The 19,116-nt window shown below is 37.5% G+C and overlaps 1 protein-coding gene across 2 annotated transcripts in view; it reads right to left on the bottom strand.

Moving 5' to 3' along the window:
* PIEZO2 (piezo type mechanosensitive ion channel component 2) overlaps positions 1-19,116 on the bottom strand; it is a 480,163-nt gene that overhangs the window by 302,068 nt on the left and 158,979 nt on the right. The window lies entirely within an intron of this gene.

The following is a 19,116-nucleotide window of genomic DNA, read 5'->3' as shown; positions in this document are numbered from 1 at the left end:
GCCCCAGGGCCCATGCAGCAGTCCAGCGCAAAACCTGTCTATTCCAGTTGAATGAAAGATTTCAGGAAAGCACTGAATCTGGCCCTGACGCCAGCCACAACTGGCAGGAGAACACTGCCTTTGTGTTGCTAACGAAGCCAGTTTAGGCAGAATAGCTGAGAGGTCTGTAGAGAGGGGGCTTTTCTTTCTAGAGACTCAGAGAAGGCTTTGCTACACCCTTCAACACAGCAAAGAGAAACAACTTAGGTGGCCGAGCAAGCAACATTCAATGCTGTTGCTCCTGGTCCTCAACTTCCATCCTCCAGGATGAACACACGACAATGGGACCGACAAGCAGAAGACGGCTGCTTCCTCTGGACCCGAATGCTCTGCAGTAGTGCCCTGGAGAGACAGAGGTGAATTTTCCAAGATTTCACAAAAAACATGTGGGATGGATGCAATGGGAGTAGTCGTTTTTTCATTAAATCTTATAAAAACAAAGAAATACAAATATTAATGTTTTAAAATTGAGGAACCTGGGATCGAACTCGATTTGTTAAGTTTTGTTTGAGCTAATTTTTCCAAAAATGTTGCTTCACCTGAATATTTTAATGAGGGTGAATATTGAAAATAAATGATAAGTTACAGTGTAATTCCAGCCAGGGGGCTATCACAGTATAAACACACTTTATTTTTCATACTGCAAATTAGTGTGCTCTTTGTGAGACAGGAGAGGTTAATAGAGAGTCTATCAGTCATTTCACCACTTTAAAAATTTGTGTACGGTGTGCCAGACACATAGCTTAAAGCTGAAAGTAAGGAAGAAGTAAGCTTCTCTGAAAAAGTTCACAATCTAGTGGAAGACGCAAGCCTCAGACATAAAACACGCTCTTGAACAGCAGAACAGGAAAAAAGGACTGGATGAAATAGACACTGCAAAAACTAGCCTATGCTGTCATTTCCGTTGAGATCTCTGCCAACTGCATGTTGCCAATGGTCTTCAGCCTTTGTTTTCAACTAGGGAGCAGAAAATGTTAAGTTCCTGTAAATGCAGCATTATCTGACCAGTACCTTGATAACAACTGCATCGGTGACTCTAAGATGTCTTTTCTGAACATAGATCCATTTACACGATGACCTATTGGAAATTTCCATTTATAGCTTCACAGATGCATCGATCTCAGGATTTCAAGCATAAACTGACATGCGTCTTCACTTCGCCCTGTCTTGCCTCTGCTCCCCTCTGTCAGATCTGAGCTTCTTCATGCGGTTTGTCCACTGAGCCACCCTGTCTTTCTCTTTCCTCCACATTGAATTAGATAATAAATTGTATTTCTCCTAAAATCCCTCTGCAATCTCTTTCATCCATATTCTCATCACTTTTCACTCAACAGTCCCTTGACTGGTCTTTCTACCTCCACCACCCCAATCTGTCATCACACATATACATGTACTCACACCCACACATGCACGTATACCGAAACTCATACTGTGACCAGGATGATCTTTCTAAAACAACATTTGCTCTTGTTTCCACAAGTACTTAAAACCTTCAGTGGCTCACACCACTTACAAGCTATCTAAGCTTCTGTAAGTGATGTCCAAGACCTTTCAACTTCCTGGATTACTCTCCATGACCCCCCAGGAGTTCTTCAGTAGGTCTTTTGGGGCCACTTTAGCTCATAACTATCTCTATGGCAGCTTGGTCTGCATTACTGAGGATTTATTCATTACCTCCTATCTTAGATGTGTGACTCCCCAGGGCAGGGGACCACAGCTTGCTTATCTGTGATTCCCTGAAGCTGGCACGCTTCTTGGGAAACAGTATGCCCATATAATAAATATTTGTTGAATAAATGAATGAAGATATAAGACATGAACTCTTCCCAAAATATCTAAGGTCTTTAAAACAGCTCTTCGGACAAATAACCATGGACTTGAGGACCTATAGTCAGAAACAGAGTCTACTGCTCTGACCCCTTCACTCTTCACGAAAGCCCCAAGACAATGAGGAAAAATTCTGCCTTGTTTCAACTAGGGTCTGAGATGTTATTAAAAAACATTTTTCTTATTAAGTGTAATTTACATGGAATAAAATCCACTGGAGGTTTTTTTTGTGTACAATTTTTCAAGTTCTGACAAGTGCATACAGTAGTGAAACCACCACTCTGTTAAGATGTATAGCAGCTCCATCAGCCCCAAATTGCCATGGCCTTTGTTCAACCATTGTCTGATCCCCCAGCCACCAGGGACCCTAGTTGAAACAAAGTGGATGTAATAAATTTTAAAATTACATCACCATTGAGAATGTTTACTGCTATGACTCAAAGTCAAGAATAAAAAATTATTCCAAGAGTAAAACAAATGCTAGATACTGTTGAAAATAACATCTATCTGTAACTGTAACACAGACAAAATCTATTTTGTCAACAAAATAGATAAGTTAATTAGTCAATCTTATTAATGTGATGTCTCTTGTTATATTTCACTAGACTATCAATTCAAAGTATGAACTAGTGACTCAAAGAGCTATTTTAAATGGACAGCATATTTTATTTTATTTTATTTTATTTTATTTTATTTTATTTTATTTTATTTTATTTTATTTTATTTTATTTTATTTTATTTTATTTTCAAAGGCTTCATGGTAAAATGGTGTGAGCACTAGCATCTGAATTAATGGGAAGGGTAAGTGGTTTTATAGATTTCACTAGAGATTTCATATCCTGCCTTTATTTTAATTTTACAATTATTTAAAGGCAAATTCTTAAATGATAGTTTAAATTTTGGATGACTTAATTGTTTGGATTGAGGGAAATGTCACATGCCCAAATTAATTACCATATGTCAGAAGATCACATATAGATAAGCCACTGCAGGCATGGTTGACATGAGATGTCTTGTAACACATTCACACAGATGTGAAGAATTAATTTTTAAGATGTATTATGAAGATTCTACATCTTACTTTGTCAGCCACACCCATGTACACCAACACCTCTGTGAGGCATCCACTCAGGTCATCTGCTTCCACTGCCACTCTTTAATTTCATGTCATCACAGAGGAACAGTGACTTGCCCATGGGCAGGCAGAAGATTTTCAGACTTGGACAAAAGCCTCTGATTTAACTTGTAGCTCTAATACAACAAGCATCTGCATTTCTTTTAAGTAACATATTCATTCAACATTCACCTTTCAATAAAGTCAAATAAGTGACGATTTTAATCTCATTACGGAGTATTTTATGCAAATAAGTCTCTCCTAGGCATTTAGAAATAAATAAAGAGATGACTCCCATGTCACAAATACTGACCATTTCCTGAATAACTGTTGAGGCTGCCATGTTTCTAATTTCAGGGAATCTTAAACTTGTTTTGTATATAGAAACTTGCCTTTTAATATTTGTAGAAGTCCAAAAATTATCAAATTGAAATAAATCAAGCTTCTCAGCTTTGATATATTTGAGATCAGGCTCTGAGCTTAGTCTTATAAAAATACAGTTTGTTGCTTTTCATTTTTTTATTGAAATTAGAAAATCTTAAAAATGCTAAGCCAATATAGTATGTGATTTAAACATTAACATTGGTTTTATTCAACCAAATGCTCTAGAGTTCATTTAAAATATTTTAAATATAACTTTAAAAGATTCAGCTGTATAACAGTAAGAAGCAAACCTTACTATGTCCAATTTCTACAATCTTTTTCAAGAAACACGAAGGCCAGGCTCTCCAACAGTAGTAGGAATTCTCTAGCCTAAAAGCTGTTGTCTTTATACTATTGTTTATTGTCCTTCAAATTCTAAAAAGTAATTAAAAACAGGAAGGGTAGCATTTCCAGCCCAGAAAATGTCCTTCATAGGCACAGTATATCAAAATGCCTTAGGTGACATCAAGAAGCAATATAGTAGCTGCCTTTATACTCCTGTTGCCACAGAAAAAAAAAAAAGAATTTTTTAACTTGATGTTGAGCATCTATTTTTACTTTATTGGTTTTTATGGATCAAGGGTGTGTTCATTTTTTTTTTCCTTGAGTTGATGGCTCAGACTAGAAAAAGTCCCTAATTTAAAAAACTATATTCAGAAGAGAAAAAAACCCTAATTGAAAACGCTGTAGTCTCATTTTTCTTACAAATACTATTTATTGGCCTTGGACTGGGTGCCCTGGTTCACCCTGCAATCAGCTCTCTCAGCTACCTTGGGAAAGTCACATTAATACTGTGTCTCTGCTCATCCCTGAAGTGAAAAGTCTGGACTGGATAACCTATGACACTGCATCTGGCAAAAGAGTTCATCATTCTACGGATAGAGAAATGTTAAGATGAGTCAGCATATACATAATGTAATTCTCAGGAGGTTCCCGTTTTGAATGCTGCTTCCAGGTATCAGTGAATATCTGGAGTTAACAATGAATAAGGCAGTTCTTCCCTCTTTACTTATACTGTTGGGGAGAGAATTCTTGGAGAGACTAATGTCATGGAGAGAATTTGAGTTCAGTACAGAAGGCTTTTTTCATGAGTGATATAAGACTACACTTATCCAGCCTTAAGTGTACAAGCCCATACAGCTAGATGGCTGTTATGTTTGAGAGGAAATAAATTTAAACAAATAATAGAGAAATAGAAAATGAGGACTTTCCTTAGGGATCTGTAAATGAAAACATCCCTGGAAGATGTTTGTAAATTCAGGTGAACTACTGCACTCTTCAGGTTGTGTGAAGAGCCATCACCTTATTTCACACAACACCCACACTTTTTTTGTCCAAGGACATCCGACCGAAGACTTAATCAACTACATTAGCAAAACAACAAACTCTCTATGCTCTGGGCTTATACAGATTCCCCAAATTGAAACTGAATTAGAATTCTCTCCCCAAGCTCTGTTCAATGAACGTCTCTAAAGAATGGCCTCCTGGGCTGCTTGCAGTAGGTTGAATATGTAATCTTTGCCCTACGGTGGGCTAATTAGCCCCTCACCTGTGTTTGCCCCCAGCTTTTCCTTAGGACTGACTGCCTTCCTCTGCTCCCCAGAGCCTCCTACTGACAAGTGGCACCGTCTCTGCACACTTTCTCAATTTTAGCACTCCCTTGACTGGAGAAACGTAAAGCCTAGGAGTCAAAAGCTACATACAAGACTCACTCTTGCTTCTGTTCAGGATTCAGTCAATTTTCATCCCGCTTCTGCAGTTATGAATGGTTTTTCTGTCAATCTTCCCACCAGTTCAGGTGACCTTATTGTATATGGTTCCATAACAAGACTTCTGTTTCATACAGCTGTGCTACATTTCCCCTCCTTTTTCTACCTTGCCTTTCTCCACAGACACACTTTCAGTAGTCACCCTGAGATGTAGTATGAACTCAATTTTTGGACTTGTAATTCCATTCCCAAGACACATTGAAACGGTTTAAACATTTAAGAAAGGATTCTAGAAATCCCTTCCTAGAGATAACATTCTGTGAGTACACATTGACCATAGAAAGGATTACTTTGCTGCTAGGCTATAAACTAATAGCTAGTTGTTTTAACACCATGAAAGCTCCATTCTGTCATAAAATGCATACAAGTCTATCATCTTATGGACTCTAAAATATTAGAATTGGTTAGGGTTTGTAAAAATACTCAGAAACACTCCTTCAGTTAAAATTAAATAGAAATATTCTTAGAAAGAATCAATTTACTGTGAGATGTTGAACAACTCTTGAGATAGCAGCACTTACTATATGGACTAAGAGTAACAATTCCTATATCTCTGCCCAGATGCTAAGTGAAGAATTCCACCAAATACATACCAAATTTAAATTTAAGATCTTGACCAGATGCATAATATATGGAAGAAGTCAAAGATGGTTTTCCATGTGTATTGGTTACATTAGATAACAATAAAAAACATGAATTTCTTTTCTCCATTAATTTTTCCCCCCAAGTAAGTGGCAGTACTTGTTCCTATTGACATAATTCACGGAAGAATGACAGAAAAAAAACAGGTAAAATTAAGGATGAGCTGAGTCTGAAAATACATAGTATCATATGACCTTCGCCAGAAGCTATTTATCAATTTTATTGTTTGGTATTAATATATACACAGGCTTATGTCTTACTCTGAAATGAAACTGAACATACCAATAGATACCAGTTCAGACCACTATTGTCTACATTTTGAAGTCCTCCAAGATCGACATTTCCTACTTGCATTTTGATTTTCCAGACTTATTCAGAATATTCTCCAAATAGAACTCAAATTTTACAATTAAAAAGAAAAAAAAATGACACAGGGCACAGAAAGCAGGAGAAAGAGAAGGAGGAGAAATAGTTGTATTAAAGAACCAGACTCTACAAGGTACCTAAGCAACCAGCTTTCTGCCTGACTTCGGAGAAGAGTGCCTTGTGCATGAGTAAAGCTCACCTCTTGGTATCAAAGGAAGAATTATTTAACCAATGATGATGGTAAAATGTTAATAGCCATTAAGGGAAAAAAATCCACTTTCCAAGGTCTCTATGCAAGATAAACTCCTGATGAACTAAAATGTTGCATATATTTCAAATTCTAAAAACCAGCAAGAATTGGAGTACAATACATATCAACTCTAAATTGACAGCACTGAAGCAATAAGAAAAAATAAGGATGATGGATTATAATAATAAAAATTTAAAAAACAATGTGATGAAAATTAACAAAAATCAACTTAAAATCAAATTTGTAAAATACATTCACAGAGAATAATATGAGCAAGTGTTTCACAAAAATAAACATAAATGGTAAACACATAGGAAACTGTTTTCATCAATAATTATTTTTAGAAAAAGCATTGGGTTATTTAAAATCTACTGAAGCAGCAAAAAATGCTCTATTCAAATGTTGATGAGATTTCAATGAATATGGTCCACTTCTTTTATTTTTCCTTTGTAGAAAGGAAATTCAGATACCATACTAAACCACTTGAAATGAACAATTCAGTAGCATTTAGTATATTCAAAATGTTACTGATATAGTTTGCAGACATTTCACCACCCAGAACACCCCACCCTCAGTAAATGCTCCCTGCTGTTCCCTCCTCACAGGCCCTGGCAGCCACAGATCTGCTTTCTGTGGATTTGCCAATCTGGATATTTCATGTAAATGAAGTCATGCAATATTTGAACTTCTGTATCTGGCTTCTTCACTTAGCATAATGTTTTCACGTTTAACCCATGTTGTAGCCCAAATTAACTTAATTCTTTTTTATGGCTGACTAATATCCCATTGTATGTAAACACCACATTTTGTTTACCTGTTCACCCTTTGATCGATATTTGAGTTGTTTCCATCTTTTGGCTATTGTGAGTACTGCTGCTATGAACATTCATAATATCTGTTTGAACACCTATTTTCAATCCTTTTGCACATATACCTAGGACTAGAATTACTGGATCATATGGTAGTTCTGTGTTTAATATTTCGAAGAACTACAAAACTGTTCCATAGAGGCTACACAATTTTACATTCCCACTAGCAGTGTATGAGGGTCCAATTTCTCCATATCCTCGCCAATACTTAACTGTCCTTTTTATTGTAGCCATCCTAGTAAGTGTGAAGTGGTATCTCATTGTGGTTTTGATTTGTATGACCCAAATGAGTAAATATGCTGAACATTTTCTAGGCACTCATTGGTCCTTTGTGTATCAGAATGGGGCTGTGAGTGAAAATTTCTCTGAGTCCTCAAGGGGCCCCAAGGGTTTGAAGCCTATAACACATTTAAAAAATCTATCTATCTATCCATCTATCATCATTTATTTATTTTTACAGTTGATATTCCAAGAGGTACAAGCATGTTGATAAGCTACATGGTACAGTATTGGAAGAGGGAAAATAATATTCAAATTCTTTGACTTGTAAATCCACTCTTGGAAATTTATCCAAAGGGAATAAATGATAGATTTACATGTACAAATGCACATGACAATATTAAAGAGCAAAAATCAAAACCACCCAAGGAAAAATTTGAAACATTCTTATGTAGCAACATGAGTGAAGATTATGCCAGAAAAGAAATATTTATGAAGACTAGAAATGTGGGAACATACCACATAGCAATAAAGAGTTCTGGTTTTCACCCACGTGGCCCAGATTTAATGCCAGTCATAGGGACACTGATAAGGTGTCCCTAGATTTATTTACTAAAGTATTCCAAATCCAAAACAGCACCTGCTGCATAACAGGTTCTTAATGTTTGCTAGATGGGGAAATAAATGGATAAACCAACAGATATAAAATACAAATCAAAATGCCTATGGCGTATGAAATGAAATATGTAAAATGAAAATATTCAACAAGGCCTCTCAATGACATTGGGAACTCAACCCAAACCTTGTCTTTCCACTGCAATACTTTATCCCCTTTTCCAGGGAAAAGTACAGTCCTTCTCCAGCTCTCCAAGCCAGAAACACTGGGACCACTTCCCTAATCCCTAACACCCAACTCCTAGGCCGTTCATTCACCAAACCACTGATTCCTCCTTAATACCCTCCACCATCTTCTCCCCCTCTTCCACCATTACTGTCCTAGCTAAAGCCACCATTGTCTTCTGCATGGATCACCACTACAGCCTACAACGTGGCTTCCTGCTTTCAGTCCTGCCCACTATCAATCCATTCTCTGCACTTCTAGCCAGTGTGCATTTTTTGAAAGCACAAACTAACATTTTTCTCCTCTGCTTATAATTTGTCAAAGCATTCCCATTGGTTGTAAGAAAAACCCATGGTTCTTATTATAGTTTACATGAGGTACCCTCAATATTAACTGCAGATTAAATCACCAAGGTAGCTTTTCAAAAATACTAGTCTCCAGGCACCCTCCCAGAGACTCAGTTTCAACTGATTTGGGGGAAAGCCCAGACAGGTATTTTCAAAAGCAACCTGGCAGGTGACCCTGCTATACACCCAGGTAAAATCCATGGGTTTACATGGCTCTTTGTGCTCTGATTCTTACTTAACTCTCCATGTCATCTTTGGTCACCTCACATTCCATGCCCCAGCATGTTGCCCCTCTTGCCCCATTTCTCTGACTGTGCTGTGATCCCTCTCTAATTTGAGTCTTTGTATTTGCTCTGCCATTGATGGGGAATGGTCTTCCTATTCTCTTAGGTGAGACTATATATATACTCATCCTTTGGGCTTCTGCTTCAATATCACTTCCTACAGAGAGTCTTCCACCACAGACCAATGTTGGTACCTAGTATATATATTTCCACCATTCTTTTGTAAGTCCTCAGTAATAGTGCTATCTCAGGCTCTAGCACTGTTCTTCATTTATTTGTCTGCTCCCACCTTGCACCACAGGTTGTAAATTCTGTGAAGTCAGGTCCTGTGATACCTGTTGGCTGCTGTATGCTAAGCACCCAACACAGTTAATGCACACAGCAGGCATTCTATAAACAGTTATCAAATAAATTAATATGGGACAGGATTGTTATATTATAAATAACCTGATTATTTAAAACTAATTTTCTTTATGGTTGTTGTAGTATCTACTTCATGGAAAAGCATTTTCAAAATTAGCAATGCAAGGTATCATAATTATTCTTTAATCTAAATATAACATTCTTTCAAATCTCTCAATTAAGGAAATGAATACAGAATAATATTTTTTGAGGAGTACCTACAAAAACAAATATGAGATGAAAACATCCTCCTCTTGATTCCGGAAAACTAAAAAAGAGGAAATCCATGCATGCACTATTCTGATTGGATTAATGCTGCTTATATGCAATGGATGCTTTGGTTTTTATTATCTTCCATTAGCAACATGGAAGATGCAACCACCACGTGAGAGATTTTGGGGGCCAGCCACCAAATCTTACCCTACTGCAATGCTTCTTAACAATGGTTTTAGCTTCTTGAAGAATGGTCTTGTATTTGAAAATTAGAGATTATACACTAAATAATAATACAAGGTAATGAAAGAAAAGTATTTGAAACCCTAATACTTTTCCTTTTCAGAAAATGATAAATGTGCAAAACATTTGCCTATAAATGTTATAAAATTGTGACATTTTATAGTAATATAGTTAATATTATAAATATTAAATATAATTATATTTATATATTTGTGTGTGTGTATATGTATATATGTGTACATATATATATATACATATATCCCCATATTCTGCATTGGGAATCTCATGAAATATTTAAATGTCTCTAAAAATGAATGTAAGGGCTAAAATATATTAACAGCTTCTTTGTTAATCTCCTACATCTCTGAAATATATTTTAAAACATGAAATCAAGAGGGATTTTCTACATCCAAACTTTAGTTTATAGGAAGAAATGGTTTTCGTTTATGCATCCACATGCCTAAGCCCTAAAATAATATGCCAGTTTTGTAAGTCTGAAGAATAACCACACTTCTTTCAGATAATTAATATTTTCTGGAATGTTATGACTATGCTTGGCTCAATTTTAACTGCCTCCATTATGCCCTTAAAATATCCTTCCATTATACCTTGAGTTTGAAACATATTGTCATAGCTTTATGTTGTCTGTACATAATTTTGAGGTTAAGCTTATGCCCATACCACACTGACTTGTCTTAGTGCTCTTATGGTAAATAATTTACGCTAGAAATGCTGCATCATGAAACTGAGGTTAGAGTAATTGTTATTTAAGCAAACACAATCGATTCCAAACCATTTTAAATTTCCTGCACTGTGATTTCTCTTACAGCAGGATTGGTGGGCATGGGGTGGGGAGCAGATGAGTTCCAGGAGAACGCATGCCTACTACTCATTTGCAGGCTTTTGCTCCTCTCCCTAATTATTAATGAGGCCACCTTGCCAAAGCACACCCAGTCCTTACAACCCCCTTTCTCCTCTTCCCTCCTTGCCACTGAAACCTTTTTTTTGAAAATATTTTCACTCCTAACTTCTTCAAATTCAAACAGAAACCGAACTTTCCTTTTTCAAAGGAAATCAACACCAAGTTACTTTACTTGACATACAATTTTTAAAGAGAAATAAAAGCCCTCAAGTGAACATGTCATTTGCATATTTCCTTGTGAACTGGAATGAGGGTAAATGGCAACCACCATTGGAATATGATTTTCAGTAGGCACCCGGAAGGCAGAGAGAGCACGGAGACCCTGCCAGAGAGAGGGCATCGGTGCGCTGCAGTTGCTCCCATTGCTGGCTTAGTCACAAACATGAATGGTGAAGATTCCACTGAAAATCAGACACTAAACAAGAAAGCCATCTAATTTTACTTTTATCACACTTTTATTTCCTTTTTGTGTTATTAATTCATTTATTTATTCTTCAATTCTTGGGGAATATACTTACTATGCACAGACTACTGTGGTAGGTGCTCAGGTTACAAAAATAGGTGAAACATAATAGTCCCTCTCTTCAGTCTGTTTATAATCTAATGGGAGAACACATAAAACCAGTGATTTCAATTCAGCACAAACAGTCTAGTGCCTGATGCTTCATTAATGAAGAAAGGAGACTCAGGTGGCATGGGTAAGGACATTTTCCCAGGGTAAAGGTATGGATGGGGAAACAAGGAGCTTGTAGGCTTTGGAGCAGCCACGGAGTCGGGGGAGAAATAAAGCTGCAGAGGCTGTCTTTCCATCTCCTCCAGGGTCTTGTTCCACTGCCCGAATGACCTACATACACAGGCAGCAGGCAGCCAGCACTGCCTTGGTGATCTTGCACACTACGGTCACATTTCTTACTTTTTATTTAATCAGAACTTAACTTTTCTGTTGCTGCTCAGTTTTTTTATTTGCAAATGAATAAAATATCAAGTTGCTTGCAGAATTATGATGCAGAATAAAGACATTACAAATCAACTATGCCTGGCCCGTTGTGAGCAATTATACACTGAAGCTATTATCATTATTAATTTAGAGCAAAACTTCAAATTGAAAAGATGTTAGACAAGAAAACAAACAACAAAAAGAATCTGGGTGTGAGATATGGTAAAGTAGAAGCAAGAATGGAATAAACTAAGACTTCTTGGAGTGTTGGCTATGTGCAAGGCAGTAGAAGCATTATATTTCATTTAGGGATGAGATTAAGATGCCATATGGTAAGAAGAGAGGCTCCACACATAGGAAGAACCAAAATCCCAAATCAAGTATGAGGGTATATTTGCCTTAACAGAATCAGAAGTATGACTTCACAAGAAATAGACTGATATGTTAGATAGACACGACAAATATACAATACATGGCAGACCTACAATTTTAGTGGATGGGAAGGAGGACAGTTGCCAGAGCAAAGAAAGTCACAGCCTTGGGTGTGTGGCTTTAATGAGGCCACAGCTATCCCTCCTGATAAGACACTGACTCTTTCCGACCACCCATATAAAACACTAATGAGCTGAACAGGTAGCAGAGGGAAGGGACTCGGGTGTATCTGAAAAAAATACTTCAAAGTGACATCACAGCTGTCTTCAAATATTTGCAAGACTGTGTAGAGAAAGAATTAGACTATATTATGTGAGTTTTGGAAATAGTCTTAAGATTCAGGACTTCAGGGTTTCACATTTCAAGAAAGTAGATTTCTGCACACCAGAAGGCATCCCATACATTCTTGATGATACTGACTGATTCACATCTTTAGGAAAGATGTCTCCAATTTTCTCAGGCTTTAAAATATAGATTACAATCACTCACAGATCAGAAGGCCTTGGTTGTTAGCAAGTTGACACAGGGCCAATGGCAGGATCCACCTGTAGGTGTGGGATGTGGGTCGGGCAGGACTCACACACACCCCTCCCCAGCAGCAAATGCACACCTGGTGTGCACACAGCCATGCAGCTCCTGGCGTCTGCACTGCTAACCCTTGGGATGAAAATATTCTTAAAGGCTGATATCTACCAAGTGAAGCATACTAAGTGGCACCACCCATCAGCACTTTACCTGGAGTTAGTTTATCAGATCAGTCATCCCCTCACCTAGCGCAGACTCCAAAATTTGTGTATCCTAATCTTACCTATTCCTTGAAATCTAATTAACTAAAGCCCAATTTTGACATGAATTTCCCCCCAGAAAACTTATAAGGCTTCATGATGTACGGGAAAGAATACGGCTGTGGAGCCCAGGAGACCTCAGCTGAATTCTGGCTCTGCCCCGACTGAGTGGCCCAAGGCAAGATACTTTTTGCCTGGGGTCCTCCTCCTGTCAGTGATAGGAAGTGGGAGATGCTACTTTTTAAGAGACATAGTAAGGGTTAAAGTAAGATAATGAGTAAAGAATCAGGTTTTTTTTACAAAAAAAAAGTTAGCTCCTTCTCTTCCTAACATTGTCATCCTTTGTCTCTTTCTTCTCAAATCCCTTAATATACAAATGGTAATAAAGAATGAATAAGATATTTATTATATATTCTGTGCTGGAGGGCTTTGGGGGTAGAAGAGGGAATGAGGAAAGGACCTTATGTATTCACAAGTCCAGGCCATACCCACAGCAGCCACAGAAAGGAAGTTCCTGGCAGTTCCTGGCAGGGAAGTTGCTAAAGAAGAAAAAAATGTACTGCAGGAAGGTCACTGAAAGCACATTTCACTACAATCACCTTCCAGCCAGCACAGTTTCACCACACAGTGTAGAGTAGATATAAATCCAAAATTAGCAGGAAACTGAGATAAAGCCTGTAGTAGGGAATTATTTGATACCATGTTAATTTCATGTTTCATAATTTCGAAGTGTCACCGTATGACTGTGTATAATTTGGAGATGGGATTTAGTTCAGAGTTGTTTCTGCTACCTTATAGTTGTGTGTGACCTTGAACAAGAAATATGATTTCTCTAATAAGAATAATAACAAATCAACAATAATAATAGGGTTGTTGAAAAGTATGGGTCAGGCACTGTTCTAAGTGCAGAGCCCATATTAACTCAACCCCCAAAATAACACTTCGAGGTGGTGAAACTATTATCTTTATTTTAGAGTCAAGGACACTGAGGCACAGAGATGAGTAACATGCCTACACTCATGCAAGATCCTAAATTTACTCATATACTCATATAATATAAACAATTCTCATGAAAATTCTCTCTCACAATAAAATGAGATTTTTTATTTGAAAAATGCTATATAAACTAAGCATCACTATATGCCTATCACTCCAAGCGAAATCAACATATAAACAAGGCACTGGCCTAAGGGATTTTCGTTGTGATGGAGTTTCTCTTCCAGGTGGTGCCACCTCCTCTTGCCTGTGACTAGCTTTTGGCAGTAACAATTGAACGTATTTATTATTTCAAGAAAGTAGACACCACCAAATATCAGGTAACCAGAGTTCTCTTTCAGCAATGCTTTCCATCCAGAGTCTACTGATCATTAATTAGACTTAGACTGGAGTGACCTTGCCCACAGACGAACATCAGCTCCACTGTGGGCTGGCACGTGCTTACATGTGTCAGTGAATGGAAAAAGCAGTCTGCCTCAATTACCAGGGGATGAAGGAAATAACACTTAAGGCTAATTTCTTGTATAATAAGTGTGATTGGAAGGTGTATATACAATCCAGATGCTTCTAGACTATTTCACTTAAGAGAAAGTTAGACTTGATGCCCTCATTCTGGCACAGATAGCCAGCAAATTACAACTTGGTCCAGGTTTTCTTAAATTGTTGTATATTCATGAAACACCCACTTTCAGAAGCTGTCAAGGGAGAGGAGAAAAGGAGAGGGATGAGAAGAGTCAAGGCCTTCCCTGATGCTACTTCTTGAAGCCTCCGGGCCCACTTTTATAAGAAAGCAGGCAGCAGAAAGTGACTGCAAACAAATGGCTCTTAAAGCTAGCAGGGGGCTAGTTTCCTTTTACATATTTTGTCTTCCATCTCATAAACATTAACTCTCTCCTTCACAGTACTATGTCAAATATGAAAAATAAAAATGAAGTATATCCTTCTTCTTCAGGCTATGGAATTATTTTTAAGGGGATGGATACACCAAAGGACTGCAGATCTAGAGATCTATCTCCAATTAACATGATTAATGGTGAGCAAAGCATGGGATGAAGTTTCTGGCTCTGTGTGCCAAGGGACAAGTCAGCACTGGCACCAGAACGCAGAGCATCTTCAAGAGTGGCTCATTCCTTGCATCCACCCCATGCTTATCTGGATGTGATGCTTTATATGCTGGGTCTTTGTATTGGGAGACTCATATGTTTTGGGGATAAAAGAGCATCAGGATAAAGTTCTAGTAAGGTCTATAATAACCTTTTGGTCAGTGGGATTCTGGGCCGAGTTTCTGGTGCTCTTCTCACTGAAAAGTTGGAACTTTAGACTGTCCCTCCCCCAAAAGGGAAGAAAGTAGCTGATCTGTGAATAAGGACAGATATCCAAAGAGGAGAAAATCATGGACTAAAGTATTTAAGCCCTTTGAAACTAGACTAATCCAAAGTTTCAGGGAGTACAAAGGAGGCAACAATCCTGCAGAGATGATAAACAAGGAGAACCACAAAATGAGGACAGAGTGAAACATCATATGACTGGCACTGACACCACGGTCAGACGTTCGGTGGCTTCAGGCAACTTGCTCTCTCAGAGACTGTTTCTTTACCATTACCCTAACTGCAGCCCCCATCCCTGCTTACCGACCATTACCCCCAAGCCTTCTTCAAATGGCCTGCAGACTGGGCACTTCCTTTTGTTTATATGAAAGAAAGGCACCTCCCCTGAGAAGAGAGATTTAAAAAAGGCCCAACTCTACAGGGGCAAGGGTTGACCAGCAGACTACATCTTTGTAGGAATAAAGTGATTCTCTTGTCTCCAGCTGGATCTAGCCTGGGAGAGGATGCCCAGCCTGCCAATCAGAGCTTCTGCCAGATTGCATGCCCCCACTCAGCTTCTCCGGCTATGCCTACAAGCAGTATACAGCTGTCTATCCTACAGACTTCTTCATGGAGTGGGATTGTGTTTTGCAAGTGCCCTACTTAAAGAATACTGGAGCCAATTTGTAACAAGAAAAAAGAAGTCGTTAATTGGAAAAGGAATATAATGATCTCTGGGGTCCTACAGTTAGTAGGCTATCTACAAATAGTAGCTGTTATCGCCCCACATTTTCCCTTCATAGCTGTGAACTCAAAAGTTTCATTCAGTCAATAGAATTTAGCAAAGCACAAGGACCCAACTGGCCTTGAAATTTCACCAACTTTGCCACATATCCACCACAGAATCAAACTAACTACTTCTCTGAAATCTGTAATGACATGATTGAAACTGGGTTTACATTTATTTAAATAGTATAGTTTTGATAGATTGAAAATATTTGAGTAAGCGGCACAACACATGTTCAAGGAAAATTTACAGAGGTCCTTTTGCCCCATCGATTTCCTCACTTACCTGTAAGAGCACCATTTAAATGAAAAAAAGAGAGTGGGGAGGGGTGTTGAGTTTCAGTTCTGCACAATGGCACCTTTAACAAACCTGCAGGCTAGTCAAAAACTAAATAGGCTGGCCTGAAAAAATCTTTATTACTGCCAGTTAATACTCAGGTCTCTAGGGGGAACAAGAACTTTCAATGACTCAATATTTATAAATGCTACTGTTGTCCCCTAAACATGTGTCTAGATTCCTGAGGAATGCTGGGAGCTTTTGCCATAATGAGAGTAAGGGTATATGATCTTTAAATGGTGAGAGGAGTGGTGAAGCACATATAAACACACAGACATTAAACACACATAAATGAGCACTTGGTGGTCTGAAGTTGAATACCACATGAATATTATTGGGAAATCTAACCTGTCTGGGTTATTTCATTTTAATTTACCAATGTCTTGAACATAGAGGAAGCATTCAAAATACACAACACTGTTGGCCAGGATACTTTTTCTTTTTATTCGGAATTTTGCTACTTCACATCTACTGATGCCAAAAGAGGCTGAACATGAAATGTGGAATATCAAAATAGCTGAGTGTGTTTACAACTCCAACGGTGTAATCAAAACTCCAAATGCTCAAGAAACAATAACATCAGTGAGGTGAAGTCAATTCTAAATTAAAAGTCAGTGTTTCCATTACCCACTCTAACCGTATTTTCAGGAGTTTATATAACTTGATCATTAAAAAATGCTCTAGGCTGAAAACCTGGTCTGTGTCAATCTTGGACTAAACTAGTTTGCAAAGCTCTGAGTTTGTTTGCCCTTCTCTTTTATTCCTTTTCAAGAATGTATTACTTTTAAATGCTACACATGAAACTGAACCAAAAAAATCCATAATACTCGATGGGCCCATGCTGTTGCATGCATCACTCATATTTCAGAAGAAATTTATGGTTTCTGTAAACTCACTTTCAAGGTGCCTATGGCTGGAAGTAGAGTTCAAATTCCTTTTCTACCTCAGTCTTTAGCACATCTTTTCTCTGTCAATTACTTCACCAAACACAGAACTTCAAATCAGACCATTAACTTTCGTGACAATAAACCTCAAATTAGAATTTAACTTGGTAGAAACAAAATTTATTATTGTGACTTCTGTTCTCTTTCAGAAACAGAATAGAGATTTTATATGGAGACATCAAAAAAAGGAAGGACGGACAGTCCATTAGACTTGGCCATGTTCTCATCACATTGCTGTGAGGAATAACAACAGAGAGCTATTGCACATGAATAAAAGAATCTCTGAGACATGGAAATATCTTGGCATCTAGAAGCCCAAATATTTAGGCTGTGAGGTTAAAAGGCAGATCTAACTCCCTAAGATTGGGTTTCAAGGAATGCTCAGGAAGGAACCTGAGATGGCCTCCACCCTTCATCACTGAGAAATAAGATTTTTTCATGACACTAATGTAGGACCCATCCAAAGGATCAAGGTAATCTTGATCCTTGTCCGAGAAGGAGGAGACAAAGCAGAAACAACCTTCTGTTATGTATACGTATATGTGTGGGGGAGTTGTGAGTGAATTATGGGTGTGCGTGTATGTTGGTTGTATGCCTTTCTGTTTGCCTGGTCTCTATATTGTATAGGAGAGATATAAATACATTTATAAGTTTAGAAAAATAAATACATTTATACGTTTAGAAAGGGGTATATTGTTTTAACATTTCATATTACATTGTTTTGACCTTTGTAGAATTTGAGAAATCATCATTTTAAATGAAAATAGAAATACCTAGACTCTCTGGGTCAGAAGAAATGATGTATTTCACTTCCTAATCCAGACACCCTCCACCACCAGTACAGTCCTTTCTACAGAATCACTCAGCACCTACAATTATTTGCAAAAATGGGCAAGATAAATACTTATAAGCTCAAATTTTTAAAAATCTGATGAGTTGTAATATATCCTTTGTTTAAATACTTCCAGTGATGGAGAACTCATTATTCATGAAATACTCATTTATTCAGATAACACTTCAGGCTAAAAAGTCCTTCCTTCTGGTCCTGGGAATGCCTTGTTAAGAAATAGATAAAGGATTTTTGAATTGAGAAGCACTATAAAACATCACTGCTAACATTTCTACTAAGTCCAAAAAGATTTGAACCTGGCCAAATGTCATAAATGCCCTTTATCATTATGACATCACAAAAGTTATGTTATACATTGTATTCTATCAAGTATTTAATAATGAAGTGACTTTTACCAATCATTAAAGCCACAGCTTCACAATGGGATAATATTCAGCCATGAAAAGGAATAAAATACAAATAGATGCTACATGGGTGAAGCTTGAAAACATTATACTTAGTGAAAGAAGTCAAATATTATATGACAGAAAGTCAAATATTATATAATTCTGTTTAGATGAAATGTCCAAGACAGGGAAATCTAGCAGAGGCAAAAAGTAAACTAGCAGCTGTCTAGGTTCAGGTGGAGAGGGAATGGTGAAAAACCCCATTCATGAATATGGGACTTCTTTTGGGGTAATGAAAGTTTTTGGAATTATATATTGGTGACGGTTGCACAACCTAAACATCACTGAACTGAATTCCTTAAATGGGGGAAATTTATGTCTCAATTTAAAAAACAATCATATCTTAAATCATTGACATTAAATAAAAAATCATTTAGATAGGCACTGTTATCCAAGGAACTCTGAACTCAATAAAATGGCCAAAAGAAATACTAATTTTAGCTCTGCAAAGCTTAGCTCTCTAAAAGTTATGCAGTGATATACTGAATAATTTATGAATATGGATTTTACTAAAGAATCTCTCACT

The sequence above is a fragment of the Manis javanica genome, chromosome 9, assembly GCF_040802235.1.
Source record: "Manis javanica isolate MJ-LG chromosome 9, MJ_LKY, whole genome shotgun sequence".
NCBI lineage: Eukaryota > Metazoa > Chordata > Mammalia > Pholidota > Manidae > Manis > Manis javanica.
Note: the sequence above shows the minus strand (reverse complement) of the source record. Positions and strands in the feature narration are given on the sequence as shown.